Genomic DNA, 17,821 nt, shown 5'->3' on the forward strand with positions numbered 1-17,821 from the left:
CTGGATTAGACATTTGCAAAGTTAATGGCAACATGCTTTCATAAGTGAGTGGAAAAAAGAAAATATCCTGGCTAGTGCTTTCAAGTTTATTGAGCACTACTGTAAAATCTGCTTTGTTTTCAGACTTGAGAGTATAGAAACTTGGGCAGCTGTCGGTTGAGGATTGAGGGAAGCTTTAGCTTCAGTTCCAGTTCCAACAGGAGTTCAGTGTTGTCTGAAACCGCGTTAGCCCTTCTGCAGCCTCCATCAGGTCTGGAGAATCCACGCGTTTATGTGATTTTACTGCAGGTCGGCCTGTGCACAACCAGACAAGTTCACAGTCTGAAAATACTGGAATTTGAGGTAAGTTGGCTTGAAGCTTATGTTTTGTAAGACATGGCTGCTCATTTTAATTTAAAATGGCTGCACTCATTTTACTTAATTCAGCTTTAATGATTTTGCTCGCTCTATCTCTATTTTTTTTTTATGTCCCAGTGGTTTTGAACTTATTCAGTAACTGCTGCCAGTTCAGATTGAAGCTACAGGCCTATATATTTTGATCTGTTGTTGTTTCACACTACACGTATTATTCAAATTGACATTACTTGGATTCAACCCAACAATCTTATGTTTATGCTTTGTAATGTGGCTTGTGCACTGGCTGTATTGTTGCTTGGTCAGCTGCAGGTTATGGCAGGTTATGATGTGACCTTAACATGACACTGTCTGTGAAAGGGCCATCTGCTGTGTTTGCACTGAAAAAAAGTTAGCTTTATGTGACTAACAGGACTCTGTTCTTCATCTTAGGTGATTAAATGTAATTCTAATCACATTTCTCAGAAGTGCAGTTTGTTTATTTGCAAAAAACTTTTTTTAAATTGCATTTCTCAGTGCACTTTCAAGGGAAAATAAGAATTTAGGCACCCCATGTTTTAACAATAAATGCCATTAATCTGTTATAGTACACATTTTCCCTTTATTTTTATCATTTCTTTATAATAACTTCCCATGTATTATTATATTACATTTTCATTGTGCAATTTGCAAAGAAGATTAGACTCCTGGTACACCTTATATCTGGGGACACACTTCATATCTCTTATATAATTTTGTAAATTACACTTTTATGCTTATTACTGCATTTTGTTAATGAGTCCCGGCTAGAACTATAATGTCTTATCTTGAAGTACTGCCAACATAACATGCTTTTGTGCTGCTTCAAAAGGAACGAATTCCGGATTTCAGTCTTTGTGCCCAAAATAGAATGTGAGCCAGAGAAAACACTGAACAGATAATGGAAGACTTTGATTGCATCCTGTTTAATTCACTCTGTCAGAGCTCATCAAAAATAGCTGACCTCATCAGCTTCTAACAAGCTGGTTGAAAAGAATGATGAAGTAGGCCACAGGCTTCTGTTTGTGTGTGTGTTTGTATGTGTGTGTGTGTGTGTGTGTGTGTGTGTGTTTGCATGTTGCTGGAACACTGGGACAGAACTGGGACAATAAGTGTTTTTCTCTTGTAGGGGCATCTGGGATCCAACAGTCTAATATGGTATCATATGATAAAGATTTGTTTTTACTTGTCTAAGAAAATTACTAACAGTTTCTGTTATTGGCTTCATCAGTAAGTAAAAAGTACATTTTGTTTGTTTACTTAGTTTTGTTTATTTATTTTTCCATTAAAAAACTGGAATAATTACTTTTGTTTTATGTTTTTGAAAAGATTGCTTATGTTTGCCAAGGCTGCATTTTTTTCCCCGTTTTATTAAAAACAGTAATATTCAGGGTTTTTTTTTATGCTTCTACTGAGCAAAGAAACAGTGTCACAGTTTCCAAAAAAATATTAAGCAGGAGAAACAGTTTTCAACATTGATAATTATAAGAACCGTTCTTAATGTTTGAGAACCAATAATAATCAAATGTGTATATTAAAATTATTTCTGAAGGATCATGTGACACAGCTTTGGCATGACAATAATAAATTACATTTAATAAAATGTAATTAAATAAAATATATTAAATTATGTAATTTATTTACAATGTAATTTAATAAAATATATTACATTATAAAAAAAGTTATTTTAAATTGTTATAATATTTCAAAATAAATCCAGCCTTGTTGAGCATAAGATAATTTTTTTCAAAAACATTTTAAAAAATCAATTATTCCAAACTTTTGACCTGTAGGGGAAAAACAACCAAACAAATTAATATATACATAGAGAGAGAAATATTATTGCATTAAAAGCACATATGGCTCATAACACAGTTTTGCTAATGATCATTATCTTTATAATCATATTTGTGGAGTTTGATTGATGTTGATGTGAATGCAGTCCTAAAATCATTCCTTGGACAAGTTAATGATTAAAATTGCTGTATACGTATGTGTGTCGGTCTTCACGTGTTTTTGAGAGTGAGAGAGAACACTGGTACATTTTGTGCCCTCCACAGCCCCTTCGCTGCCAAACACATCAAATTAGATCGGTGTTGTTGTGTCTTTGGCTACAAACGGGCACCAGGAGGCCCTTTGTGGTTCCTTCCTACTCCTGTTTTTCGTATTTGCCCGCTCCATTGCTTTTAAAAATAAAACAAGGCATTATGACCATCGAGTATAGGAATTAGTGGCCTCTGAGATGTATCTAAATTTTCAGTTTTAAATGCGGCACACAGTATCTGCACAGTAAATACTCTGTGATACAAAGTGTATGCTGTACGGGACATTTTGTGCACTTCTCGGGGACAGAAAGGTACAAAAGAAAGGCTGTTTGTGTCCCTTCTCCAATATATTTTTGCCCCCTTTAACATGCTGTTATGAATGTGATGTCATCGCTCTGGGCCAATCAAGAGCCAAGGAACTGTCTCTCATGATCTGATGATATTATTCTTATCACAGAAGGGGTTGTAGAAAGAGAACGCTAACACAGGGGTTAGTCACATTTCCTTAGCACAATACAGCACAGCTCACATCGAAAGCTCTATTTGGGCCGTAGATTGTCTCTCCTCAGGAATGGGAGGGGGATGTTGCTGGGGCCCTTCATAGCTTGGAGGGGTTTTGTGGGGCCCTGTATCCCCATGCCCAAACACGCTCCACAAGTCTTTCACTCAGCACATTTCAAAACAAGCACGTCCTGGCTCCGTTAGAGACTTGAAAGTCTGTGCCTTGAAAACTACCTTCAAAACTCAGTCTGGCTCCAGTGAATGAGTGAAATGAAAGGAAGAAAATTACAGCCTCTTTTTTTTCTTTCAAATTGCTGTGCAATGAAAACAAGAGAAAATATCAAATGCATTTGTGCTTCTCAGGGTTGAGGATGTTTTTGGGGATTTTTTAAATGGAAAACATGAGAAATTTACTAACCATGAATTCACTTAATTATTTCCTTCCTTGCTGTTTGGTCTTTAAAAACAATGAATGCCATGACTAAAAGTCAACTTTTGTCTTTTCTACTTTTTGATTTGATTTAATATTACTTTATTTATCAGTTAGCATCTTTTGAGTGATCTGAACTGTTTGTAACGTGAGTTTTGTGCCGGCTTCAAGGTTTACAAAAATTCACAATATACACATATACAATTTTGTATTTGGAAAAATCACAATACAAACTTTGCTGACTCATTCTGCACTATACACTTAATCAACTTCATTCTAGAATAAGAATGTCTTCGATTTTTTAATTAAATAGAATTTCATAATTTAATTTTAATTGATCAGTTATCATCTTTAGAGTGATTTGAACTATTTGCATGCTTATACAGTCATAATTGGTAACACATGTTTTGTTTCAGCTTTGAGGCTTCAGCTGATATACTGTATACACAGTGTTTTGGAAAACTCTATAACTTTTGCTGACTCATCCTGCTACACAGGTTCATGTAGAGAGTGAGAATGTTCCTCCTCTTTATACCACATATAAGTTCATAACTGTGGCATAACTAAAAGTCCTTTGATATGTCCTGATTTGATTCAACTTCCTAATAGTAAAGTCCATAAAGTCATTTTATGGTAGTATTCTATAAATCCCTCAGTGTCGACTCGTCACCGCAGTATGTCTCAATCTGTGGCCACTGGTACTTTGGCACTTTGCCAAAACTCCTGACAACAGGATCCTATTCCACCATTTCACTGAGACCCGCATGCAGCTTTTTCTGTATGTCCTCAATTCTTTCTCTCTATGTCTGTCCAAATTTTCCCTGTCTGTATCTCTGTCTCTCTCTCTCTCTCTCTCTCTCTCTCTCTCACTCTCTCAGTAAACACAATGCTTGTACTGTGAGGCCCGTTGTCTGAGCAAAAAGCTGTGTTAGTATCTGTAAACATGCTGTATGGTCCGGCCTCATCATGTCCTCAGAAGACTTTGAGGCAAAGGTGTCTTGCATAAATTAAAAAAACTGTTAAGTGTTTGAATCTCCCCTAATTACATTATTATCATTGGATCGTTATAGACTCTCCTGCTACAGTACATCTGATAGCAGCAGCTCTGTGAAGCATTAGTTGTCCAGGAGTGGTGGAAATCACACAAGAGGCACAGCACGGATTCAAATCAAATTCAAACTGCAAATAAGCTTGCTTCGTAAATAAACTCACGTGTGTCACCACAAACCCATGCAGTTACCAGGCTAAAAAAAAGTCACTCACCCAAAAAAGTAAACACAGCCATGTATTAGACAGTGTATTTCTATCTAGAATGATCCCTGTTAATGATGACCTACATTTTTAGAGGTGTTTGCTGAGGCAAGCGATACTGTGACTGTTGCTTATGTGTGGTTTACTGATCTGAACAAACCCCTAACCAGAAGAATTAAATTTAGGTCTTGCACCCACAATGTTTGTGCAACATACATGAATGATACCTCAAAATCTACGGCTTTTTGTGAAGAGGCGTGCTAGTCTTTCTCTAAGTGATCAGATACAGTTTTAACTGCAGCTAAAAAAAAAAAAAAAAAAGATTTAAAAATTGGGGACTCAAGCTATGTAAAGTAACCAGAACAACATAAATGTCTATTTTAATTGAATCTTTATTTGCTGTCAATGCTGCAGAATGTGTCTCCACGCTGTTTTTTTTATTTATTTTAATTTATTTCAGTCACTCATAAAATTTTGATTAGGAAAAAGGCTGTTAAGTGTGAAATGGAAATATTAAGTGCAAGAAACAGGAAAGAGTTTGGGCGAAGAGAGGAAGTTTGCCAGCTACAGTGGTGAACGGAGAGAAAAACAACAACAACAACGAAACCTAATATCCCTAGAGAACCAGTATGAAAAAAAGAAAATGAAATACTGCTCGAGGAATTAAAAGCACTAAAGACCGAGATAGAGGGATTCTGCTATCACTGTGACAACAGTAACTATATACAAGAATGAATCCGAGGGGCTGGAGAAGCTCCGCCCCCTCCCTTGCTTCACTTCAAAGATAGGTGATAATGATCCCGCTTACATAACAGTTGGAAGCAAGAGAGAGAGAGAGAGAGGCCCATCTGTGTGAGTGAGGGTGGATGGGGGCCTGTTTTGTAAAGGCCAAAAGAATGCCCATAAAGTGCTGCATTTCACAGTAATTTATGAGCTCAGGGACATGAGGCCTGTTTTATGTTATTTACATTCACTTTTCATTTATTTTTTCAAAACAACTCTCATCTTGAGCCAAAGGTAAAGCTGTATAAAAATGCATGCTGTATGTTGGGGCGGTAAAGTCGTGCTCTCTGCCCTCTCAAGGAACTTTTATGAATGTATGGACCCCACTGTGTGCAGTTTGTACAGGGAAACATTTTGCGCGATGGCTGCTTTTCGATCACACACATATTCATATATGCTCAGCGGGGAAGCGGTTAAATTAATGCAAAACCAGCTTTATAGCTGCATGTTTTTTGAGGCATATTTGTTGCAAATGTAAAGCAGACAGTGAGTGTTTGTGTATTGTAATGTACTGCCAAAGAAGAAAGAAATTAATTATCAGTTTTGTTCAATAATGCATATCAAGCAGGAATTCAATAGTCTTGCTTATGATTGTCTGCAATGGTATGAAATGAGTTTTTTTTTGCTTGTTTTCGCCTCATGAATGTGCCTCATGCTGTGCTTTTCTGAAGGTGAGGCTCATGTTTGCCCTTAACAGGTTTGTTTATTCAGTGGAAAATAAAAGTGGAAACAGTGAGCTCTTTCACCGTGTGCATGTGTGTTTCTGCACATCTGTATATGTGTGTGTTTGAGTGGTCGGACAGAGGGAGACCCATCTAGTTCCGAACTCCCACTGAGTTCTAATAAACAGTACTGTGCATTTCTTTTTTTATTATCTGTTGTCTGAGCCAGAATACTTTGGTTAGCTCGCCTCATGCTTCGTTCATGCAATATTTAAATTATTGAATAAAACCCGCTCAAAACCAACTCGCCTTCTTCAGCCCGAAAACTAAATTTGCTCAAACCAAACGCAAAGTTATGCCATGCAAGTGATGTTTGTTTTCAGACAGGTTTCCTATATGGCATTGGTTGGCTGCTGTTGATGTGCCGGTCTCGCCAGGATGCTAAGGTCCTGCAAAGTATGCAAGAATGTTTCCAAAGGATTTTACAGCAAGTTGCCTCTACAAATGACACTACAATACTATTTTAACAAAATGACCAAAAACGTTTTCATTTCTAGAATGTGTTATGTTTCAATTCATAGCTATCTATGTGGTTAAATACAGTGTGGTCTTTCCCCCTCAATATTGTCGGTTATTGTGACTGTTGGTTTTAACTGAAGGTGCTTGCTCAGCGTTTGCATTTGGAACAGACCTTGAGGTTATCTGAGATTAGGTAAACACCTCAGTTTATGTAACTTCAGGCAAGTACTATACTAACTTAGATATGGCAAAAGTCCGTAAGCGATCTTAAGAGTTTACACTTCCTCCACTGCAGGACGCAGTGTGCTCAAGGGGTGTACAGGTGTGCTCACAGCTTTTAGTGGAGGTATGTGGCATACTTACACGCTGCTCTGGGTTGTTTACACACAAGCACGAGAGGGTCAGATGGACTGGAAATATCAGAATAAGTAGCCCACTTCTGTGACTTGGCCGTTTGTGTCTCAGGGTTGATGAGGTCTAATTTTAAACATTCTGAATAGAAGGAGCGTTGAATCATGAGTTTTTTAAGATTGTAGGTGATACATTACTCGAGTGTTAATGCTAAAAGCTACATTTTTCAGGCCGGTGAGTGCGGTGAGTGAATGCAGCTTTTGAACACCTCAAACAGGTCTCTGTAAAGCACCGGCTGCACCCATCATCATCAGCTTCGAGGAAATGCGGGTCTGGAGGTGTGGGACAGGGCAGACAGTGCAAAATTTCCATCAGGGACTTGTAGGATTGACGTCAACACCAGGTATATTACATTAAGCGTAATTTTAAAATACTTGAAGTTGTCGTAAATGCTAAACTAAAGGCCACTCACTTTGAGTCATTTAAAACAACCGGAACCTCAGACTTATTAACCTCTGATAACCACGGTTCGTTTTGATTTTAATGAAAATTCTGCCTGTTTTTACAAAATAAATGGTTTGGAACCTGTAATATTGCATAAAAATAACTGCCAGACATGTTACACTTCATTTAAATGTTGCTGCAAATCATTTATAGTGCCTTGGGAAGAGCTTCACCCAGCTGTTTAGTATTTTCTTTATTTAAAAGAAAATATATATTTCCTCAGTCATACTTTGTTCCAAATTGTTAACATTTGCACATTTATTTTGTTATTTTATGAATTATTTAGATTTTTATAAAAAATAAATGAAATGAAATAAATGAAATGCATATAATTTATATATATATATATATATATATATATATATATATATATATATATATATATATATATATATAATAATTTTTTTTTTAATTCCAAGTTTACTTGAGTTAAGCTCATTGGTAGTATCCAAATTTATTCACTTATTTTAATCAGATTAAGTTCATGTTCAGGCAATTCCAGAAAATGATAAATTCTTGGACATAATTTTGTTTGAAAAGCTCTTTTTAAACTGTACCAAACATCAAGCTTTTTTCTCGAGACAAAGAGCTCATGATGTAAAATGTATCCTCATATATCTTGCGGTAAACTGAGTAACTTCATGTTGGGCTTCCTCAATAGTGGCTTCCTTATTACTACTCACACATAAAGGCCAAATCTGTGACATGCTGAGAGATTGTCCAGAAATCCAGTTTCTTCCATTCCATCCAAAGAGTTCTGGCTGCTGGGTCACTTCTCTGACAATTGCCCTTCTTGTTCAGTTGTGTGGTTTCAGTACGGATTGTGTGATGTTTTTTCCATTTTGTTATAATTGAATCACGGCCACTAGGAAGACGTCTATAATTATTTTATAATTTTTTTCAAGATTTTTTAACTCATACAAATTCATCTAAAGGTACCATAGCAGCTCTTTGGTTTTGAAGATAGCAGAACTAATCTAATCTGATGCCTTAGTTGTGGTAAAAAGCAGATGCAGAGTAAGGAGGAGGCACTTGTCTGGTTTTGTGGCATAGTACTTTGTTCCACTTCTGGTATGTTGTAAACACAGACTATAAACAAACTACACTATGGTTGCACTATGGACTTCAACTTCACCACCTCCTTCAGTTTTCAGTTGTTATGAAAAAAAATAAATAAAAAAAGGTCGATGGGGTGGGGGGGTTATAAACACAAAGAAACTGTGAAAGTGGACTAGTAAGAAGATGAGTTTACTTGTCTCTGACAAACTCTGTAGAACAATTTAGTCACTTGTTAGCAAGAATCTTTTTCAAGACAAGTAAATGCTTTTTGTCGTAGTGTAGTTTTGTAATGTTAGCCAGCTTATTTTAGGCATTTAACCAAAGGTTTTATAGAACAAATAATAATTCATTAAAATAATAATAATAAAATGATCAAATGGTACCAGAACTGTTTCTGGTTTTTGGCCCACATCCCTGCAGCACTCTAGTTAAAAAGTTAGGTCTGTACCACTAGACTCTATTGGAATTGCAAATCTTTAGCATTACAATTCACTCTTCCTCAGAGTTGGCCGGAAACTTCAGTTAATTCCATAATTTTTAGGTACTTACTTTCACACTTTAAATTCTAGATTTAAATTTAACTCTAGATTAATTTAAATCAGTAAAAAAAAAAAACACTTGATTTATAGCAACACAGTGTGGTTCAAATAATCACTCTGAAACTAAGCCTCCACTTCCTACAGTGCACAGCATCGCAGTTTCTCTGAACATTTGTGTAGCTTAAATTGAAGCTGAGGGATTTTTTTTTGTGCTACACCATTCCCCACTGGGTCCCTGCGGCCTTAACTGTCCCAGCAGTAATTGCTCTTGGCTGACAGCAGTGTGTTTAGGTAAAACAGCTTGTAAGCCCCACCAGTGGGTATGGGGCCAATTAAGCAGGAATGAGGCTTACTGTATGGATCATTGTAATCATCATTACTATTCCACTGGTTAAAGACCAACTAGAAAATGCATTGTGTTTTTGCGAGAGTGCGTGTGCACATTTGAGAATAAGAACAGTTTTAGTGCGCCTCACAGTTCATTGACATCAGAGTTGAGTTAGCTTAATTGGTTTAAAAGCTGTTTTTCAAAATGAGGTGTACTGTACACCCAGAAATTACACCCGAGGCCACTTGACAGTAGGGGTCTGAAATCAAGAACTGGTTCCATTTAAAACAACAACAATAGCACTGCAACCAAAGGATTTTGAAGATTTTCTGTTTGTTCATCTTTCTTTGTAATTATGTCTGAACTATTTCGTATATACAGACATAACAAACAACAGACGCATGGTAGAATCGGTCAATTTTGATTCACAAATTACCCTTAAGAGCTGATTGACTCTTTTTAGTGAATTGGACAGAAAGACTCATCAGTCAGTCTCAAAATCATGAGCTATCAGTTTGATATATTTATGTATTTATGTATGTGTCTTGTGAAACTTAAAGGGTTAGTTCGCCCAAAAATGAAAATTATGTCATTAACAACTCACCCTTATGCTGTTCCAAACATGTAAGACCTCCTTTTATCTTCGGAACACAGTTTAAGATATTTTAGATTTAGTCCGAGAGCTCTCAGTCCCTCCATTGAAGCTGTGTGTGCGGTATACTGTCCATGTCCAGAAAGGTAAGAAAAACATCATCAAAGTAGCCCATGTGACATCAGAGGGTCAGTTAGAATTTTTTGAAGCATCGAAAATACATTTTGGTCCAAAAATAGCAAAAACGACGACTTTATTCAGCATTGTCTTCTCTTCCGTGTCTGTGTGAGAGAGAGTTCAAATCAAAGCAGCTGGATTTCCGGTTCGCGAACGAATCATTCAGTTCACCAAATCGAACTGAATCGTTTTAAACGGTTCGCATCTCTAATAGGCATTAATCCACAAATGACTTAAGATGTTAACTTTTTTAATGTGGCTGATACTCCCTCTGAGTTCAAACAAACCAATATCCCGGAGTAATTCATTTACTCAAACAGTACATTGACTGAACTGCTGTGATGAACACTGAGCCAAGCCAGATAACGAACAATAGACTGACTCGTTCACGAGTGAAGAACCGTTTCTGTCAGACGTGTCCGATTTGTGAACCGAGGAGCTGACGATACTGCGCATGTGTGATTCAGCGTGAAGCAGACCGACACACAGAGCGTCTGAACTGAACTCATTCTTTTGGTGATTGATTCTGAACTGATTCTGTGCTAGTGTTATGAGCGCGGGTAAACTAAAGCCTTAAATCAAGGGCAATCATCGCCAATGACGCCATTACGTCGAGCGCAATAGAACTGGTGAACCGTTTTCTTCAACTGGTTTATTGAATCGAACTGTCCGAAAGAACTACTGGTGATCCGAACACCGATGCAACCGGTTCTTCACTCGTGAACGAGTCAGTCTATTGTTCGTTATCTGGCTCGGCTCGGTGTTCATCACAGCAGTTCAGTCAATGTACTGTTTGAGTACATGAATTACTCCGGGATATTGGTTTGTTTGAACTCAACACACGGAAGAGAAGACAATGCTGAATAAAGTCGTTGTTTTTGCTATTTTTGGGCCAAAATGTATTTACGATGCTTCAAAAAATTCCAACGGACCCTCTGATGTCACATGGACTACTTTGATGATGTTTTTCTTACCTTTCTGGACATGGACAGTATACAGTACACACAGCTTCAATGGAGGGACTGAGAGCTCTCGGACTAAATCTAAAATATCTTAAACTGTGTTCCGAAGATAAAAGGAGGCCTTACATGTTTGGAACAGCATAAAGGTGAGTTATTTATTACATAATTTTCATTTTTGGGCGAACTAACCCTTTAAATGTAAATGATTTCAAAAGGATGGTGAAACTGAAACTGGCTTTGCATCACCTCAATAAATTACATTTGAAAATATGTTAACAGCATATAGTTATTTAAAATTGAAATAATATTTAATGTATTGCTAATAAAATATATGTATTCTTGTTGAGCATAAGAGACATCACAGACTTGTTTGTGATATATTTAACATTTTAAAATACATTTTTTGAGCCCAATTTGTGAGCCCAGCCAATTTGTGGAGGTGAGCTATCAAGAAAATGAACTAATTTCTCCTCTGTTCTTTTGCTAGTAAAATCAATGAACCAGAAACATGAGAAAAACAAACAAATGGCGCTTTTCGCTAGGTTTTGATGCCTGTTTTGTGTTAAAAATAAACTGAGAAAAGAGACCTGCAGAGACAGAGTGAGTAATGCAATCAAACTTGGGTTTAGGAAAAAGCAATCGAAGTGTGCAGCCAGTCTTGAGTGTTTGTTTTTCCATGTAAGAGTGATGAAACTGTACCTATGAATGTGACAGAGTACAGTCACATGTGTCTAGTACCTGACCAATGCACAATATGTAAGGACACGCACAGCTAAGTCCCAGTGGTGTGACAGTCAGCTGATAAGTGTGGCTGGATACCAGAGCGGCTTTCTGGGCAGTGGACATTCCCCCTCTCCACTGTTTCCACAAGCTTTCTGAACCTATGCCAGGATCACAGGGACTCGATCCTATATACTTTGCAAGCCTTGGAACGGTGCTTTAAAACCTGACTGAAAGAGTTAGCATCATTTTTACGATTGAGACACAAGCTAATTCTGCAGATTTTGCAGTGTTGCAGTCCCATGCGGAGCCTCTTTATATTCATGATCAGGGCTTTAGATAAGAGAGTGGCCAATGTCCCATGTTGAAGATGTAAGAGGAGTTTGTTTAATACAAAAAGCATGTGATTATGGGCTGGTATTCATTAGACATGCAACGTCTGAAGGCACGTCATCGCTCATGACCTTTGGCAATAGGTACTCAATCAAAGTACTAACATATAGCATTTCACTGCTCTGAAAATTAATAGTTTCCTGCCTTTCCAAATAGTTTATTATTATTATTATTATTAATAATACCTTAATTTGTTTAGCGCTTTATACAATACTGGTACTAAACTACTCATATTTTAAAGTCATACAGTTAGTCGTGTTTTCTTTTCTTCATGCTACTGACAAAAATGAGCTAATTACATTGAAGATACTTAAGATATTTCAGTATCTCTATACAGTGTGTGTGTGTATAAATATATATATATTGTGTTCCTGTAGCTCAAGTGGTAGAGCATTGCGTTAGCAAGTGCAAGGTTGGGGGTTCGTATCCCAGGGAACACAGGTTAGGAAATTTTTTTAGCCTGAATGCAATGTAAGTCGCTTTGGATAAAAGCGTCTGCTAAATGCATAAATTTTTTTTTTGATTTTTATATAGCTAAATACAAATACATATACCTGGTTAATAGAGAGAAAAAGAGGACTTTGTGTACCCCAGGATTATCTTACCTTATAAACATGGTCATTTATCTTGATGGGGTTTTAAATTCTGATTTGTGGTGCATGAGTTCTCTCTTTTTACTGTATCCATCTGGATTGGAGCTGCCAGGCGCAGTAACAGAGCTGTGGTTTGAAAGCTTGCAGTCCTAAAATACATTAAGGCTGCATAACTTCATTACATGTTTGCTTAGCGCAGCATGGCCCAAGGCAGAGGTGCTGTTTCCTGAGCGCCCACAATCATGCCAGACCCCCTGCCCACTTATATTCACTGTATGGGGTTGAATATACAGCACGGGGAAATGGCAGGCGAGCGTTTCAATTTGACTTATTGGAGTTGGTGTAAATGAAACTAAACTGAACTCCTACCACACACTATTATAAGCTCTCAGCATGGATCTGATACATGCTCTTCCAAGACTGAAGTGGGGATCAAAATGAGCCACACAAACACACATTCTTGTGGTGCCATTGGCAAAAACAAACCTGCATCTGTGCCTATGAGCAAAGACTGCAATATTCAGGTCCCATATTTGCAGGGGAATCATGCAGCAGCTGAATAATGAATGGAATGGAAATCTAACGGATAGTTTTTTATAGATATTATGGACCTTCTTGGGGAAACCAGTTAATGAATAGCATTGATATGTAGGCTAGCAGGTGGTTAGGTTATCATTTGTTAAAGTAATCATGGTTTTGACATCAGTACCTTAAACTTTTTTCAAACTTTGTTTTCTATTTGAATATATAATACGTTATTCTTGTGAGGGGCAGCCATTACTCCATAAATCACAATATGCTGATTTGTTGCTCAAGTAACATTTCTTCTTCTTAATAATAAAGTTAAACCTAATATCTTTTGTAGAAGCAGTGATAAATTTTTTCAGGATTCTTTGTTGAATATAAAGTTAACAAAGAACATTTATCTAAGGTCAAAAACAATTTTATAAATATCTTTACTGTAACATTTGATCAAGGTAACGTGTCCTTGAAAAAAATTTATCTCAAAAAAAGATAAAAAAATAAATACAATTTTTGAAGAACCCCAAACTTTTTAGTGTACATTTTTGTATGCTTAGACATCAATGTATAGTGTAGATTTTACAATTTTACTGATTTGTATGTTTTATGCTGTCACAATCAACCTATTAATACCATGAACTCAATGAACCTCAAATGATACATAAACATTTGTTCGTCTGAAAAGTTCACAAATCAATGTCTGTGTGTTTAGATGCTGTAAATATGTAAATATTGTGCATTTCAGTGTCTACATGAAAAAATGCACCTTTGTGAGAACCACACAAATTGGTGTGGATGACACTTAACATATAGTAAAGAAGCAAGAAGACAGTCCCGTTTCATAAGCATTTGTAATGCACCAGTAGTTTGTCATTATTGGTCTACGTGTATTCATTATATAAGAGGAGATATCTGAACATATGCTGTGATTATATTCCACTGTTCGAAATGTTGTCTGGTCATGAAAGATTAATTCCAGCAGCGAAACGTTTGTGGTTTTTGTTAGACCATACATTTTAGCTTCTATTGTGTTTGTGCTTGTAATTGTGAATAGTTTTAACCTCTGTAGTGTGTACTGGGCTGAATGACAGAATATAACGGGACACACTCTATTCATCATCCTGCAAATGAGAGATGAACGTGTATTTTCATGCATCATTAAGACAAAAGGACAGATTATTCTGTCTGCATCAATGCTCCAACATCATTTATAAAGTTTTTTCTTTTTTCTTTTTTTTTTTTTTTTTTTTTTGGTAAAGCAGAATAAGATGGTGTCCAATCATGTTTGATCAATCGGCGGACAGACACGCACGCACATGAATTCACTTCTGAGAGATGTGTTTTATTACAAAATAAATGGGCAGCTGTTAGAGCTGTTCACGAATAATTGATCAAAAACATTAATACTGAACATCATATGTTAGGCTATAGTCAACAAAGAGCGATCCAAGCCAACACACCATGTGTCTCTATTGGTCAATAAAAGCACGCGTTTGCTTTTCTCTGCAGTCACGCAACAGCTCGCTTAAACTGAATTCCATCCGTTGCTTTTGAATCCTTTAAACTGTATTTTTGAATACTGATCCTAATGACCATTGCAGGGACAGAGAGACAGACTGAACAGAGAGAATAGTCTGCTGCAAAAAAAGCTAAAAAAAAAGAGGAGCTGCCAGAGCAGGGCTGATATTTTGCCAGAGACTTCCATAAGAATGTCTGTGGGAGAAACAACACACACACACACACACTTGGATTTCAAGAGAAGCTTTTTTTGTACCACAACATATAATTTGCGATGGAATCTTGACAATGGGTCTCCTAACAATTGTGGCTTTGGCAGTTTTGTAAACAGACTTACAGTGGAAATAAAAGAAAGTACAATAGAGTGGGCAGCTAAAGACACCTGAGATGGTGGAGAACAGAAGCGGCTCCAAAACTTTTTTAAAGTAACTTTTCACATACCACTGCTCTAAGGTATGTCAGGAATAAGGTAATTTTAACATGTCCAAAAAAAATAAAATAAAAGGACTATGGAGGAGCCACAATTCAGTGATGGTGTCAGAAATAATATTTTGGTAATAATACTCTGGAATACACCATGATCCTGAACTGACCTTAAAATAAAAAACATGGTATTACTATAATCAGGGATGGGCAGTATTTATGATACATGTATTTCAAATTGAAAATAGTATTTTGTAATTTCTATTTGATAGGGTTAATGAAAATGGTTTTGTATTTTGTATCAAAATACTTCAGTGTTTCATATTTTTGTATTTGTATTTTGTATTTTTGTTTCGTAAATCCATCAAATTTATTATTGTTTTTCTTTTTGCATAAATTGCTATATTTTTTAACAGTTCGTGTTAAATGTTGGTGTTCGTTTTAGTTGCCTAGGCTAAATAGTTTACTAATTTACATAATGTTGTTGAGAACTATTGTACTGAGCTAGAAGCCAAGGCAGAGCTGGAGTGTTTGCTCTGCTTTGAGGATCAAAGGAGGGATTTGGCATCTTTGGAGCAGTATTCCCTAATCAAGCACCTTTTTGTGAGGTTTAACACAGTCATCCCATCCTCAGCTCCAGTAGAGAGTTATAAAATGTTTTGGAATACCTGCTCTGTTGTATTCTCTTTTGGATTATATGTAAATGTTCTTACTACACTATTAATGTGTAGTAATAAATGTTCATTTATTTCAGTAATTCAACTCAAATTGTGAAAAACATTAAATAAATTCAATGCACACAGACTGAAGTAGTTAAATCTTTGGTTCTTTTAATTGTGATGATTCTGGCTCAAAGTTAACAAAAACCCACCAATTTGCTTTCTCAACAAATTAGAATATGGTGATACGCCATTCAACTAATCAACTCAAAACACCTGCACAGGTTTCCTGAGCCTTCAGAATGGTCTCTCAGTTTCGTTCACTAGACTACACAATCATGGGGAGGATGATCTGACAGTTGTCCAGAGGACAATCATTGACACCCTTCACAAGGAGGATAAGCCACAAACATTCATTGGCAAATAAGCTGACTGTTCACAGAGTGCTGTATCCATGCATATGAACAGAAAGTTGAGTGGAAGGAAAAAGTGTGGAAGAAAAAGATGCACAACCAACAGAGAGAACCGCAGCCTTATGAGGATTGTCAAGCAAAATCAATTCAAGAATTTGAGTGAATTTCTATAGTGAAATGGACTGATGCTGGGGTCAAGGCATCAAGAGCCACCACACACAGACGTGTCAAGGAATTTGCTGAACCACAGACAACGGCAGAGGTGTCATACGAAATCATACGAAAGGAGTGTTATTTTTACTTAGTACTTACCTGAATAAGATATTTAACAGAAAAGATGTTTACACATAGTATTAGTCCACAAGAGAAAATTATAGTTGAATTTATAAAAATGACCCCATTCAAAAGTTTACATGTGCTTGATTCTTAATACTATGTTGTTACCTGGATGTTCCACAGCTGAGTCCTAAACAGTTAAACAGTTAAGCTCTTCTTCAGAAACATCCTTCAGGTCCTTTGGTTCACCAGAATCTTTGGCATATTTGAACCCTTTCCAACAATGACTGTATAATTTTGAGATCCATATTTTTACACAGAGAATGATGCAACACAATGCATTAAGAGCCAGTGGTGTGTACCTTTTGAACTGAATGAAGATTGGGAGACTTTTGTTTTGTTGTTGTTGGTTTGTTTTTTTTGCCTATTTGAACCTTTTGTAATAGTTGAGTCCCTCATTGTCCTGTTTGAAAAGATGGATCTCAAAATCAGTCATCATTGGAAAGGTTTCAAATATGCAAAAGATGCTGGAAAACAAAAGAATTTATGGGACCTGAAGAATTTTTTTTATTTGGAATACAAATAACAATTTCTTCACTGTCACATTTGATCAATTTAATTTGTTCTTGCTAAATAAAAGTATGTTTATGAAAAAAAAAAGTTTTTTACCTAAACTTTTGAACAGAATTTGATTTGAATTGTTTATTACAGATATAATCAATGCAAAGCTGTAATATATATAGTTCTTTTTTATTTCATTATTATTATTACGATTTTTTAAAATATATTTTTTACTGGAAAATCAAAAAGACAATTGTTTTTGCATTGTACATGTAAGTGCCACAACTATAGTAGCTGCATATTTAGCAAATTTTTCCTGTTTAATTGTTTTGAACAACCAGTTCATTATGCAGTGTTTTTGTGATGGTCATCCGTTGCATGTATTTTCATTTTGAATGCATTTAAACAAATCCTTTTTTTTAAATGACATATGTATCACAGCATTGCAAGAGTCTTGTTTCTGAAACGCCTCTTTAAACACAGCTTATTGCTTCAAGCTTCAATACTATGGACTCTAACACTTTCGCTTCAAAACTCTTGGCATCAGATCACCCTGTTTATCATCTAACTCCTCTGTCACACTACTTACTAGTTTTTTTGCGAGTCAAACCAAATGTGAGTGCTATTTCAATTAAAGTTAATTCATATGCTGCGTCACCACCCCGCTA

At 36.3% G+C, this 17,821-nt stretch overlaps 1 protein-coding gene across 1 annotated transcript in view; it reads left to right on the forward strand.

The window, feature by feature from the left end:
• The first annotated feature begins 292 nt into the window (after nt 1-292).
• LOC127944523 (solute carrier family 41 member 3-like) overlaps nt 293-17,821 on the forward strand; it is a 48,999-nt gene continuing 31,470 nt past the window's right edge. Inside the window, exon 1 of the mRNA XM_052540519.1 lies at nt 293-342. The gene's annotated coding sequence lies outside the window, so the exon portion shown is untranslated. The remainder of the gene's footprint in view (nt 343-17,821) is intronic.

The sequence above is a fragment of the Carassius gibelio genome, chromosome A23 (assembly GCF_023724105.1).
Source record: "Carassius gibelio isolate Cgi1373 ecotype wild population from Czech Republic chromosome A23, carGib1.2-hapl.c, whole genome shotgun sequence".
In the NCBI taxonomy this organism is placed as follows: Eukaryota; Metazoa; Chordata; class Actinopteri; order Cypriniformes; family Cyprinidae; genus Carassius; species Carassius gibelio.